Genomic DNA, 15,423 nt, shown 5'->3' with positions numbered 1-15,423 from the left:
GGGCCTTTTTCTTGAGAAAAAGTTCTTTTTTTAAGAGCTGAGGGAAATAAACTCAAATGAGTGCACATCAAAATGAGAGAGCAGTGAGCCGTAGTGTGAGAGCAGTTGGTGGGTTCGCTGCTATTTCTAATGCAAAGTCAACTCTAGAGTCTCTAATATGTGGATTTTTCATCCATTGTGGCTGCTGTTTCTACAGTATGGCTGTGGATGATCCTATTCCTCTGTGTAATACTGTATACTCTCTTTGGTACACTTCTAATGACTCAGTAGCTCCAGGCGTTGCGAGGAAGCCAGCTCCACATTTTTCTCTGTGTTAAATACAGAGCCTAGTAAAACAGTGCTGACCCAGACTCTGCAACACTTACACAATTCCCCACATGTTTCAGGAGTAAGTGTGCGTGGGCGTCAGCATTGTCTGAATTATCCCCACACTTCCTGGGGGGGGGGGAGAAACGATGCCTATTTAATTAGCGTAGTGTTCTATTTCACCATAGTCTCCCATTACCACCATCTCCTCTCAGCGTTCTCTAGCAGTATTCAAGCCCATCCCAAAACGAAATGGGCAGGATGGTGTACCACTTCAGAGAGCATGGACCCATAGAGGAGTACCCATCACCTCGCCACATTTACATCCACACACTCCAACGAGGAAAACCCAAAGACACAGATTCGAATCTCTCCTTCGTTTCCCCTTGTTTTTTATGAAGGAGACTAAAAATAATAGAGTGCAATTTGGACCAAGGCCAAAGCCAGGCTAGGCGTGCAAAGTGTCGTTGGATGATTTCCACTCAGTGCCGTGAAAGGGAAAGACTGCTGTCTTGTTAGCTGGTGTGGCATTGAAGACTTTCACAAGCCAGTTGGTCAACCAGAATCGCAATATTCCATTCTTGTGCCATAAAAAAAAAATCACATAAAAGATGGTTCACATGGCAACACTCGCCACGTGTAAATAATTCATAAATGAATAGTAATACGGTAATAAACAATACATTTTGATCACCTGGAGTGTTTGTCTCATGTTGCTCATCAGGGACCTTGGTCTTCATCTGTCATGTTGCCGGTTAAAAGGAGAAGGGAGTGGAGGAGGTGTACAGAGGCTAAAAAGGACTATTGCCTCTCATTGTGTATCTTCCTTTCTTTCTATATCTTTTCATATGACCAGAGATTTTTTCTTTTTTTCTATCCCTTTCACCTCAAAAAGGAAGAGAAAAAAGTTTGTCAGTCCCCTGTTTCTTTTGTTGTGCTCTTTCTCCTCCGTGCTCTTTCTACTATTATCCCTAATCCCAGCCATGCATGAGCGATCAGCTGTGTCCTGTTGTTTCACTGTTCTGCTCGTTTTCAATCAGTAGGGTTCCGCCTTTGTTCCTTCTCTTTGTCAGACACAGAAAAGGTATGGAGCGGGACGGGTCATGAAAACTCCTCTGTAGACTCAAGCCTTTGTATTCCTGATCATCTTTTTTAGATATGGACTCTGACTGTAATTAAGGGGGATTGTTGCTGTGATGTAGCTCTCTGTTGCCTTCCCCTGTTGGGCTTTGGAGACTTGGGGGTGGGGGGGGGGGGGGTGGGGGGGGCTGGCATCAAAGCATCTTTTCTGGAGTCCAGCGGTCGCAGAACCAACCTGCGCCATGGTTTGATGTATGAATCCAATAAGATCAGCAGACCAGACGTCCGTAGCCTGTTGAAAACCAATACCCGACAGTCCTCAGCCCACTGAAGGCATGGCAGGTACTTGTACATCAGAATCGCTACCTGAAACACAAACAGGATTATGAAAAGACGACTGCAGAGAGATTTGGGCTCTTTAAAAAAAAAAAAAATGCAGCTTTGATCGCTTGACATTTTTGTTGGCGAGCTCACTAACGAAAATGATTGACATGCTCTTTAGACTTTAGCAATCTACAAAACAATGCCTACAGAAAAGTAGTTGACCACCACACCTGTTGACATAGCTCTGTATCCCTGCAAATAGGGACGTATGAGACATAACAGTAGAGAAAGCACTGGTCTAGTGGACCATGTGACTGTTGGTTGGTGAGGTGATTGTTATTAGTGTGATCATGGTCCTGTATATTCTGTCTATCTGGGCTCAGTGGGGACAGAGGCTGAGACCCGTTCAAAAGGGACCGTTCATTGTTACCGGTTGGTCTGTAATGTCTGTGGTTGTCGGGCCTAATTAAAAGTGTTTTGGATCCGTCGGGTGACTGGCCGGGCCAACGCTGCGCAGGAAATTATGATCGCAAACGTCTTCCTGTCCGCTCCTGCACTTGGCACTACAAAGTGATCTGGGCCGCCATTACCTGAATAGGCCTGGAATGAGAGCAGACAGCCGCATCATCCCGGCTCTTAGTCCATCAGGGCCGTGCACAAGTGGCCATTGTTGATGCCAAAGACGGGATTAAGGAGGGTCTTCAAGGGAATTGATTTTCATGTGAGAACAATGCGGAGGGCGAGGAGAGAAGGGGCCCGGGTCCGGAGAGCCGCTTTATGAAAGGGGGCGCGCTGCGGCCAGCGCCGAGATTAAAGCAATCATGTTCTTTAGCTACCCCTCTCTCTCTCCCTCTCTCTTTCTCTCCAACTCTCTCTCTCTCTCCAACACCCCCTCCTTCTCTGCTCCGCACAGTCATATTACCCTAAAGAATGACAAGGGAGGAAAAGTGTTGAAGAGGGGGAAGAAATGGTTTACTTTTCTTCGCATTTCCTCTTTCGCTTTGCCTCTACAGAACCCGAGGGCCATGGAGTGGGTGGAGGTATGTGAGTGGGTCAGTTTGGAGAAAGCAGAGCAGCAGCAGATTAGGACCCTTCTGTCCAAAGCTACAGCCAAGGCCACAGTCTCATCCGTCTGTGAGTATAGAGCAGAGCAGTGGGGGTGTGGGGGGGGGGGGGTCTGGGGGAGGGCGGAGGACGGGAGGGGGACGTTTCTCTTTCAGGGCCAGTGTTGGGGGTGAACATGATGTGTCGCTGAGAGGGGATCATGGGTTACAGATGAAAGGGACGGCCGCTGCGCCCTCTGTCTTTGGCCGGCTGTGTGCAGCTGTGGGCACCATTGTGGCCGGTCTTATTTGCATACGTTTGGCAGAGGACTCCGAGCGGCGGTGGAGGACAGGGGGAGCGGCCCCTGTTTAAAATGGAGGCAAAAAGGGCGGGCAAGTTAACACCCCCAGTGTATGCACATACACACATATACTGTCTATACTACACAATACACAACACCAGAGAAATAAGCCTCAGATGTTAACCTACAATGTTGCTAGAACCACAGAAAGGGAAGGTGAGAAGACGTTGTTGAGTGGGTGATAAGGGCATGTCACCCTGATGTTGTAATGAGTGAGTGAGCGGGTGAAGGTGGGTGCGGGGCCCTTGGCGGAGGGACGGCAGAGGGGAGTGTCCCAGCCTGACTCCAGACAGGTTTATTGGGCTTGATGAGTGCTAAGCTCCTGTGCCTGGCCACAATGGGCCCTGTGATCTCCCTTTGTGGCTCATTGGGAAGCGCTGGTGCGCTCGGCTTGGCAGCCCATAGTAGGCCTCAGAAACCCCAGCCCCCGCTCCTAGGGCGCCGTCATTAGACAGATTGTGAACAGGCTGCCTGGCGGCCCTGGCCTGGCCTGAAGGACCCACCAGCCACTTCATTAGGGGCATTATGGGGGGGACAGAGGCATTCTTCTCTACGCTTCGCCTGCCTGCCTGTGTCCAGAATGCTCAGGTCTGTTTAATCACATAATTCTCCTCAAGTGCCCGAGGAGACTGCGGCACAGCAAGGGCCCTTTTGACCCATGACAACACAGATTCATTTTATTCTTCTGGAATATACACTATATATACAAAAGCATGTGGACACCCCTTCAAATTAGTGGATTTGGTTATTTCAGCCACACCCATTGCTGACAGGTATATAAAATTGAGCACACAACCATGCAATCTCCATAGACAAACATTGGCAGTAGAATGACCTTAACGAAGAGCTCAGTGACTTTCAACGTGGCACCGTCATAGGATTCCACCTTTCCAACAAGTCAGTTTGTAAATTTTTTACCCTGCTAGAGCTGCCAACTGTAAGTGCTGTGGAAACGTCTACAAGCAACGTCTCAGCCGCGAAGTGGTAGGCCGCACAAGCTGGCAGAGCAGGACCGCTGAGTGCTGAAGAGCTTCATAAAATGGGTTTCCATGTCCGAGCAGCCGCACACAAGCCTAAGATCACCATGCGCTATGCCAAGTGTCGGCTGGAGTGGTGTAAATCTCGCCGCCATTGGACTCTGGAGCAGTGTGATGGACAAATCTGGGTTTGGCGGATGCCAAGAGAACGCTACCTGCCCCAATGCGTAGTGCCAACTGTAAAGTTTGGTGGAGGAGGAATAATGGTCTGGGACTGTTTTTCATGGTTCGGGCTAGGCCCCTTTGTTCCAATGAAGGGAAATCTTAACGCTACAGCATACAATTACATTCTAGACAATTCTGTGCTTCCAACTTTGTGGCAACAGTTTGGGGAAGACCCTTTCCTGTTTCAGCATGACAATTCCCCTGTGCACAAAGCGTGGTCCATACAGAAATGGTTTGTCAAGATCGGTGTGGAAGAACTCGAATGGCCTGCACAGATCCCTGACCTCAACCCCATCGAGAACCTTTGGGATGAATTGGAACGCCGACTGCGAGCCAAGCCTAATCGCCCAACATCAGTGCCTGACCTCACTAACGTTTGTGGCTGAATGGAAGCAAGTCCCCGCAGCAATGTTCCAACATCTAGTGGAAAGCCTTCCCGGAAGGGGCAACCAACTCCATATTAATGCCGATGATTTTGGAATGAGATGTTCGACGAGCAGGTGTCCACATAATTTTGGTAATGTAGTGTAGCTTATTTAATATGCATCACAGAAATAAGAGGGAATTTGATATCAGTGCTGCCTATATTCGTTTTTTCTCCTTCTCTCTTTTTCCAACTGGCTCTTTGATGTCTGTTTTTGTTCGGGGATGGCAGCGCATCCCTCTGTTAGCTGGGCTTTGAACTGCTCTGGCAGGGGTTAGGGGTTAGCGTCCAGAGGTCTGGGACCGGGATGTCCTAGCTTCTCTCTGCAAGAGGGGTGACCTCTAGGACCTGAAGGGGCGGAGAGGGAGCGTCCAAACTCAGCCTCCCTTTGATGTTCTCTCTTTCACAGCAGTTCATTAGCCGGAGTGGCTAAACGTTTAGCTCGGGCGTGAAAGGGCTTGGTCTGAGAGAGCATGTGTGTCCAAGGCCCTGCCTTGTTGTGTCCCCAGTGAGGTCCTTTTGAAACAATGTGGTACTTGGACACAAACTTGCTTGGATATGGTGACAGTGGGGTGTGTGCAACAGCCTCTTGACAGGAGATTATTCAGACACAGAGCTTTGAGGAGGTGTTTACAGTACGGAAAACAAACCGGGTCAATTGCAACCAACATTGAGCATTGTCTCAACACGAGGTGATCTCTAATTAAAACTATCTACATGTATGAGATCACCTGCAGTTAGCACTCATCAAGCCTCAATTGCAACCACTATTGGCCACCATATCAACCCTCCCTAATGTCAGTGTTAACTTTAAGTACTGGTTGCTGACACGTTTTTCAAACGGTGGGTATTATCTTCGGTATAAATGAAACCTAATATTTGAACAGACTAAGCACGGATTTAACTATTTGACAATCATTCTGTACAACTGAAATTAGGTGTTTCCTCGTTTACCAGAGAGAATCTACTGTGGCAATTTACTCTACACATTTGATTAATGTAAAGTTTGTGTTGGTACACTTACTTTTCATTTTCAATTCATTTAATCCATTATTAAAAACGTGTCTTAATACAGTATGGTCATTTCTTATCAAAAGGGGAAAATAAAGTATTCCTGAACTGTCTACATCTAAAATTGTTATCTTAATCAAGCTGAAGAAGATTGAGTTAATATAATCAATAATTTCATAAAATGATGGTCTCATCAAGGTACTGTGTGTCAAATTACAAATGACAGGTAACTGCCAAAATAAAGGAAACACTTGGGTAAATGAGGGATACAGAGTATATTGAAAGCAGGTGCTTCCGCACAAGTGGTTCCTGAGTTAATTAAGCAATTAAAACATCCCATCATGCTTAGGGTCATGTATAAAAATGCCCAGTTGCCCATTATTTTAGCTAATATAAGAAGAGATCTGCACTGTTTGAGCTTGGAGCTTAAGAATTTCACTGTACGCTGCAATTACATCTGTGACCCTGTGCATGTGACTAATAAACTAATCTAATCTAGAGTACTCTACTCTACTGTACTGAACTATACTGAACTAGTACTCTACTTTCCTGTACTGTACTGTACTGAACTATACTCTACTCAAGTTTACTGGAATCTAGTTTTTTACAATTCACTGGGTTTATATTCTTACAATTAATATTTTTGATTAATTACCAGCTTTGCTATTTGCAATGTTCCTGATAGGTCGATATTTCATTGGGGCCAGGAGTAGAGAATCTAGCCGCAGCTGTCTGGTATCTAACTCGTTTGACACAGTAACAACGGGAGATCAACTGATCTGACGGTTTATTCTTCTGGGTTTTTGGTTACAAGCAAGTTTGTTTTAAAACGCAGGTGTATGTAACCTCCCATTAATAGCGTTTTAAGACATTCAGAGCTAACTTGCAGCTGGGTGTTAAGTTCTGCCTGTTGATTTGATTGACCCACCAAGTCCTTGACATTTAACACATTCTTGATTTCACACTCGCTCTGTTGTTCGTCGGTTTGCAGCTTTACATGCAACTATTATAGCAGGGGAGAAAGGTAGTATCAAGCTGCTTATCTGACCAGATGCATTTGCAGCAGCAAGTCATTTCAAGTTAGTTTTACATATTGCTCCACAATCTTCATACCCACTTTTAATATCAATTTCTGAGGATATGGCTTTCATCAAGTATCCAGTGAGTGGCCAGGATTTCTCGCAGGATCCAATTTCCCCTTCCTCTTTCTCTCCTCTCCCATCAGCGCCCATAAAACAGTCAGGGCCTGAGTCAGAATGGTAGCCTCAGCTGTAACATGCTGGATTCATCATGGCTGGAAAATCAATTCTTTATTGCTGCACTTTGTGGATAATAATTTCCCTGCGTCTCAGTAGGAAAGGGCAAATAAAGCCTGTTTGTTTCATTTTGGAGCAGCAGTAAAATTGCCCCATGCTGCTGTCCAGACCTCGCCTCCACTCCTGGCCTTAAGTGCACAGGCCCAGCACTAGAGCTCCCGAAATAAGTCAGTTATATACTGTATATAGAAATAGTACGGCAATAAGTCTGAATTCAGATCAGTATCACTAGCCATAAACTTTCCCCACAGTTCCAGCAACAAATGTTTTAAACTATATTATACTGTATATACTGTATATAATCATAAGTCGTTAAGCAACTGGTGACCTATTTAATTTCTCCCGTCCTACCAGTACCAGATACTATTCTAAGCCCAAGGCACACTTCAATCATTTGTCCTAAAAAACATCAAATGATATTTCATTTCATGTTGTTTGGTGCTTGGTAGCGGGCGGAGCGAGGCTGTGGCTGGGTGTAGTTGATATTGAAGTGTTATTGATCTGCTATTGGCTGTACAGCATACAGCAGTGTGTCCAGACAGTTCTAATCCCACAAGGCCTTCTAAACAATCGTTCTCTCATTTTCAGGTAACCTGCTCTGTTTATGTACCTGCCAAACCTTGCACAGCAGAAATCTCAAATTTGGAAAATGGGAATCCGGCAGAAAAAAATAACTCTGCAAAACATTGGAATTTAGTTTCTGCCCTGACCAAACTAAAAGACTTGTTCCCGAGAAAGAGTCTTTTGTCTGACAAGCGTAAAAGTATTTTAGGAAATGTACTCTGATTTAAACATCCAGGCTTAACCTATTGCTTTATGAACAATGAGTTGCAGAGATTAAGCATAACATGACGATTCATTCAGTCATCAGCTCATTTGTGCATATGATGCGTACGCGGTAGTGGTGCGTGGGTAAATTCACTGGGGAAGCCAAGCCCCCCAAAAAATTGCCATATTACAACCTATGTGTTGTGATAATTGCATTGTTTGCTCTATAACCAGTTAGTTCATATGCCTTGACACCGTGATATATAGGCCTATGGCTGAGACAATAAGAAGACAGAGTGGCAGAATAAAATCAACCAGAGAGCAATCTCTGTCCAGTGAAGTCCATGAAGCGTTCTACATGTAACAAACCTACAGCATGGTCAAGCAAGCTAATGTTTCTGACATTTTCGGGCCACTAAACAGCTATTGATTTAGAACCATGGAAAGATACCAAAAGTCAAATCTTATTTGTCACATGCGCCGAATACAACAGGTGTAGCAGACCTTACAGTGAAATGCTTACTTACAAGCCCTTAACCAACAATGCTTCCAGAAGTTTTAAGAAAAAAAAGTGTTAAGTAAAAAATAGATAAGTAGAAAATTGAAAATAAAAGAAACAAATAATTAAACAGTAACAGTAAAATAACAATAGCAAGGCTATGTACAGGCGGTTCCGGTACAGAGTCAATGTGCGGGGGCACCGGTTAGTCGAGGTAATTGAGGTACTATGTACATGTAGGTAGAGTTAAAGTGACTATGCATAGATAATAAACAGAGAGTAGCAGTAGCGTAAAAGAGGGGTCTGGGTAGCCATTTGTTTAGCTGCTCAGGAGTCTTATGGCTTGGGGGCAGAAGCTGTTAAGAAGCCTTTTGGACATAGACTTGGCACTCCGGTAGTAGAGAGAACAGTCTATGACTAAGGTGGCTGGAGTCTTTGACAATTTTAGGGCCTTCTTCTGACACCGCCTGGTATAGAGGTCCTGGATGGCAGGAAGCTTGGCCCCAGTGATATACTGGGCCGTACGCACTACCCTCTGTAGTGCCTTGCAGTCGGAGGCCGAGCAGTTGCCATACCAGGCAGTGCCCTCTTCACGACTGTCTTAGTGTGTTTGGACCATGATAGTTTGTTGGTGATGTGGACACCAAGGAACTTGAAGCTCTCAACCTTCTCCACTACAACCCGTCAATGAGAATGGGGGCGTGCTCGGTCCTCCTTTTCCTGTAGTCCACAATCATCTCCTTTGTCTTAATCACGTTGAGGGAGAGGTTGTTGTCCTGGTCCACACAGCCAGGTCTCAGCCAGGTCTCTGACCTCCTCCCTATAGGCTGTCTCATCATTGTTGGGGATCAGGCCCACCACTGTTGTGTCATCAGAAAACTTGATGAGGGTGTTGGAGTCGTGCCTGGCCATGCAGTCATGAGTGAACAGGGAGTAGAGGAGGGGACTGTGCACACACCCCTGAGGGGCCCCCGTGTTGAGGATCAGCGTGGCGGATGTGTTGTTACCCAGCCTTACCACCTGGGGGCGGCCCGTCAGGAAGTCCAGGATCCAGTTGCAGAGGGAGGTGTTTAGTCCCAGGGTCCTTAGCTTAGTGATGAGCTTTGAGGGTACTATGTTGTTGAATGCTGAGCTGTAGTCAATGAATAGCATTCTCACATAGGTGTTCCTTTTGTCCAGGTGGGAAAGGGCAGTGTTGAGTGCAGTAGAGATTGCATCACCTGTGGATCTATTGGGGCGGTATGCAAATTGGAGTGGGTCTAGGGTTTCTGGTATAATGGTGTTGATGTTAGCCATGACCAGCCTTTCAAAGCACTTCATGGCTACAGACGTGAGTGCTACGCATTTATCGCCCTCCAGGTTCCCTTGGAGAGTTCATCAATGAGCTTGACGCCCTGATAAGTTCCTTTCCTGAGGATGGCTCACCTCTCACAGTTCTGGGTGACTTTAACCTCCCCACGTCTACCTTTGACTCATTCCTCTCTGCCTCCTTCTTTCCACTCCTCTCCTCTTTTGACCTCACCCTCTCACCTTCCCCCCCTACTCACAAGGCAGGCAATACGCTTGACCTCATCTTTACTAGATGCTGTTCTTCCACTAATCTCATTGCAACTCCCCTCCAAGTCTCCGACCACTACCTTGTATCCTTTTCCCTCTCGCTCTCATCCAACACTTCCCACACTGCCCCTACTCGGATGGTATCGCGCCGTCCCAACCTTCGCTCTCTCTCCCCCGCTACTCTCTCCTCTTCCATCCTATCATCTCTTCCCTCTGCTCAAACCTTCTCCAACCTATCTCCTGATTCTGCCTCCTCAACCCTCCTCTCCTCCCTTTCTGCATCCTTTGACTCTCTATGTCCCCTATCCTCCAGGCCGGCTCGGTCCTCCCCTCCTGCTCCGTGGCTCGACGACTCATTGCGAGCTCACAGAACAGGGCTCCGGGCAGCCGAGCGGAAATGGAGGAAAACTCGCCTCCCTGCGGACCTGGCATCCTTTCACTCCCTCCTCTCTACATTCTCCTCTTCTGTCTCTGCTGCTAAAGCCAATTTCTACCACTCTAAATTCCAAGCATCTGCCTCTAACCCTAGGAAGCTCTTTGCCACCTTCTCCTCCCTCCTGAATCCTCCTCCCCCTCCTCCCCCCTCCTCCCTCTCTGCTGATGACTTCGTCAACCATTTTGAAAAGAAGGTCGACGACATCCGATCCTCGTTTGCTAAGTCAAACGACACCGCTGGTTCTGCTCACACTGCCCTACCCTGTGCTTTGACCTCTTTCTCCCCTCTCTCTCCAGATGAAATCTCGCGTCTTGTGACGGCCGGCCGCCCAACAACCTGCCCGCTTGACCCTATCCCCTCCTCTCTTCTCCAGACCATTTCCGGAGACCTTCTCCCTTACCTCACCTCGCTCATCAACTCATCCTTGACCGCTGGCTACGTCCCTTCCGTCTTCAAGAGAGGGAGAGTTGCACCCCTTCTGAAAAAACCTACACTCGATCCCTCCGATGTCAACAACTACAGACCAGTATCCCTTCTTTCTTTTCTCTCCAAAACTCTTGAACGTGCCGTCCTTGGCCAGCTCTCCTGCTATCTCTCTCAGAATGACCTTCTTGATCCAAATCAGTCAGGTTTCAAGACTAGTCATTCAACTGAGACTGCTCTTCTCTGTGTCACGGAGGCGCTCCGCACTGCTAAAGCTAACTCTCTCTCCTCTGCTCTCATCCTTCTAGACCTATCGGCTGCCTTTGATACTGTGAACCATCAGATCCTCCTCTCCACCCTCTCCGAGCTGGGCATCTCCGGCGCGGCCCACGCTTGGATTGCGTCCTACCTGACAGGTCGCTCCTACCAGGTGGCGTGGCGAGAATCTGTCTCCGCACCACGTGCTCTCACCACTGGTGTCCCCCAGGGCTCTGTTCTAGGCCCTCTCCTATTCTCGCTATACACCAAGTCACTTGGCTCTGTCATATCCTCACATGGTCTCTCCTATCATTGCTATGCAGACGACACACAATTAATCTTCTCCTTTCCCCCCTCTGATAACCAGGTGGTGAATCGCATCTCTGCATGTCTGGCAGACATATCAGTGTGGATGACGGATCACCACCTCAAGCTGAACCTCGGCAAGACGGAGCTGCTCTTCCTCCCGGGGAAGGACTGCCCGTTCCATGATCTCGCCATCACGGTTGACAACTCCATTGTGTCCTCCTCCCAGAGTGCTAAGAACCTTGGCGTGATCCTGGACAACACCCTGTCGTTCTCAACTAACATCAAGGCGGTGACCCGTTCCTGTAGGTTCATGCTCTACAACATTCGCAGAGTACGACCCTGCCTCACGCAGGAAGCGGCGCAGGTCCTAATCCAGGCACTTGTCATCTCCCGTCTGGATTACTGCAACTCGCTGTTGGCTGGGCTCCCTGCCTGTGCCATTAAACCCCTACAACTCATCCAGAACGCCGCAGCCCGTCTGGTGTTCAACTTTCCCAAGTTCTCTCACGTCATCCCGCTCCTCCGCTCTCTCCACTGGCTTCCAGTTGAAGCTCGCATCCGCTACAAGACCATGGTGCTTGCCTACGGAGCTGTGAGGGGAACGGCACCTCCGTACCTTCAGGCTCTGATCAGGCCCTACACCCAAACAAGGGCACTGCGTTCATCCACCTCTGGCCTGCTCGCCTCCCTACCTCTGAGGAAGTACAGTTCCCGCTCAGCCCAGTCAAAACTGTTCGCTGCTCTGGCACCCCAAACTCCCTCACGACGCCAGGTCAGCGGAGTCAATCACCACCTTCCGGAGACACCTGAAACCCCACCTCTTTAAGGAATACCTAGGATAGGATAAAGTAATCCTTCTAACCCCCCCCCTTAAAAGAGTTAGATGCACTATTGTAAAGTGGTTGTTCCACTGGATATCATAAGGTGAATGCACCAATTTGTAAGTCGCTCTGGATAAGAGCGTCTGCTAAATGACTTAAATGTAAATGTAAATGTAGTCATTTAGGCAGGTAACCTTAGTGTTCTTGGGTACAGGGACTATGGTGGTCTGCTTGAAACATGTTGGTATTACAGACTCAGTCAGGGACAGGTTGAAAGTGTCAGTGAAGACACTTGCCAGTTGGTCAGCGCATGCTCGGAGTACACTTCCTGGTAATCCGTCTGGCCCTGCGGCCTTGTAAATGTTGACCTGTTTAAATGTCTTACTCACATTTTCTACAGAGAGCGTGATCACACAGTCATCTGGAACAGCTGATGTTCTCACGCATGCTTCAGTGTTACTTGCCTCGAAGCGAGCATTGAAGTAATTTAGCTTGTCTGGTGGGCTCGTGTCACTGGGCAGCTCGCGCCTGTTTTTCCCTTGTCTATAATAGTTTGCAAGCCCTGCCACATCCGATGAGCGTCAAAGCCGGTGTAGTACGATTCAATCTTAGTCCTGTATTGATGCTTTGCCTGTTTGATGGTTAAACGGAGAGCATAGAGGATTTTTTATAAGCTTCCGGTTTAGAAGTCCCACTCCTTGAAAGCGGCAGCTCTACCCTATAGCTCAGTGTGGATGTTGCCTGTAATCCATGGCTTCTGGTTGGGGTATGTACGTCACTGTGCTAGCAAAACAGTCCTGTAGCTTAGCATCTGCTTAATCTGACCACTTTCTTATTGACCAAGTCACTGGTGCTTCCTGCTTTAGTTTTTGCTTGTAAGCAGGAATCGGGAGGATATAATTATTGTCTGATTTTCCAAATGGAGGGCGAGGGAGAGCTTTGTACGTGTCTCTTTGTGTGGAGTAAAGGTGGTCTAGATGTTTTTCCCTCTGGTTGCACATTTAACATGCTGGAAGAAATTAGGTAAAACGGATTTGAGTTTCCCTGCATTAAAGTCCCCGGCCACTAGGAGCGCCGCCTCTGGATGAGAGTTTTCCTGTTTGCTTATGGCCGTATGCAGCTCATTGAGTGTGGTCTTAGTGCCAGCATCGGTTTGTGGTGGTATATAGACAGCTACGAAAAATACAGATGAAAACTCTCTTGGTAAATAGTGTGGTCTACAGCTTATCATGAGATACTCTACCTCAGGCGAGCAAAACCTGAATGTGTGTGTGTGTGTGTGTGCGTGTGCGTGTGCGTGTGTGTGTGTGTGTGTGTTTGTTTATGCAAGTAGAAAGACATGTTGACTCACACTTATTGTATAAAAATGCCAATGCCATCCTCCTCTCTTTCATGTTGATGAAACGGTCTATGACTCATATAGTACAAGCTTTTATTTTTTGTTGTCCTATGCTACCTGGCTAAAATGCTTGCTCGCTAACCTAACTTCCTTTCAGTTAACATTAGCCTTCTACATCTAGCTATATATTGAACTTCCATCCTCTCAGGCCAGGGGCACAGTGTATGAGTTTTTGGTTGGATCAGAATCGCTGTAATCATTGGCCAGTACAGAGAATTAAGTAAAACCAAGTCCAAATCCCTATCTCCATCCATGTCTAATTTAGGAAATGGCCTATTTTAGCTAGCTAGCCACCGGAGAACAACAACACAACGAGATGCAACAATTGAAGTTGTTTCTGTCAATGACGTATTGCTCTCGATGTGATGTGATTGGAGTGAAGCCAAATCCATAATTGGCTTCCCTTGAAACCTTTTTGGGGAGCGCCAGGAGCATTTACAGTTGAGCTCACGCAGTTTAGCTCAACGCTGATTGGCTATTATTTTATACTTTTTTATATGAAGGGAGGCCAAATGCTTGCTAATTCTCTTGCATTCAATACTTCGGGCAGAAACAATGTCATACTCTTTTTGACCAGACAGCATCAGATATATGTCCATACAGAGACAGAGGGGCACTGTTTCACTCGCTCGGATGCTTTCTCCGGTGAGATACATTCAGCCTCTTGCGAATTGAAGGAAAATCATGAAACACAGAGAGACGAAACATTAAAAAATATATATTTATTTTTGTCAATTTTTGGGGGAAGCCTGGCTTCCCTTGGCATCCATGAATACACACCACTGTATGTGCGTGGGGATGGAAGCAAGCTGTGGTAATGATGTTGTTCCATGTATTGGAGATTTATGTGACATAACTGATCAATCGTACGTTTACCATGCATGCTCTGTATTGTACTGTATGTTGCTAGGACTGACTGGGTGACCTGCAAGGAAACATCTTCACAGATGTGATGAAGAGATACTGGAGCTCTGAGGTCTGATGTTAACAAGCAACAAAATGACATGATGGATTATGGCCAGTTCTCAGCAAAATCCCCTATCTTTGTATGATTATGATATGTCATGATATATATCAATCTTGGTTTCATCAGACCAGAGAAACTTGTTTCTCATGGTCTGGGAGTCCTTTAGGTGCCTTTTGTTAACTCCAAATTGGCTGTCATGGGACTTTTACTGAGAAGATGCTTCCGTCTGGTCAATCTACCAGAAAGGCCTGATTGGTAGAGTGCTGCAGAGATGGTTGTCCTTCTGGAAGTTTCTCTCATCTCCACAGAGGAACTCTGGAGCTCTGTCGGAGTGACCATCGGGTTTCTTGTTCACCTCCCTGACCAAAGCCCTTCTCGCAAGATTGCTCAGTTTGGCCGAGCGGCCAGCTCTACGAAGTGTCTTTGGTGGTTCCAAACTTCTTACATTTAAGAATGATGGAGGCCACTGTGATCTTGGGGACCTTCAATGCTACAGAAATATTTTGGTACCCTTTCCCAGATCTGTGCATCAACACAATCCTGCCTCGGAGCTCTATGGACAATTCCTTCGACCTCATGGCTTGGTTTTTGCTCTGACATGTGCTGTCAACTGTGGGACCTTATATAGACAGGTGTGTGCCTTTCCGAATCATGTACAATCGATTGAATTTACCACAAGTAGACTCCAATCAAGTTGTAGAAATATCTCAAGGACGATCAATGGAAACAGGATGCACCTGAGCTCTATTTAGAATCTCATCGCAAAGGGTCTGAATACTTATGAAAATAAGGTAATTCTGTTATTTATTTTGATTACATTTGCAAATATTTCTAAAACCTGTTTTCGCTTTGTCATTATGGTGTATTGTGTGTAGATTGATGATGACATTTTTTTTATTTAATCCATTTTAGAATAAG

Source organism: Salvelinus alpinus, chromosome 4, assembly GCF_045679555.1.
Source record: "Salvelinus alpinus chromosome 4, SLU_Salpinus.1, whole genome shotgun sequence".
NCBI classification, from domain to species: Eukaryota; Metazoa; Chordata; class Actinopteri; order Salmoniformes; family Salmonidae; genus Salvelinus; species Salvelinus alpinus.
Note: the sequence above shows the minus strand (reverse complement) of the source record.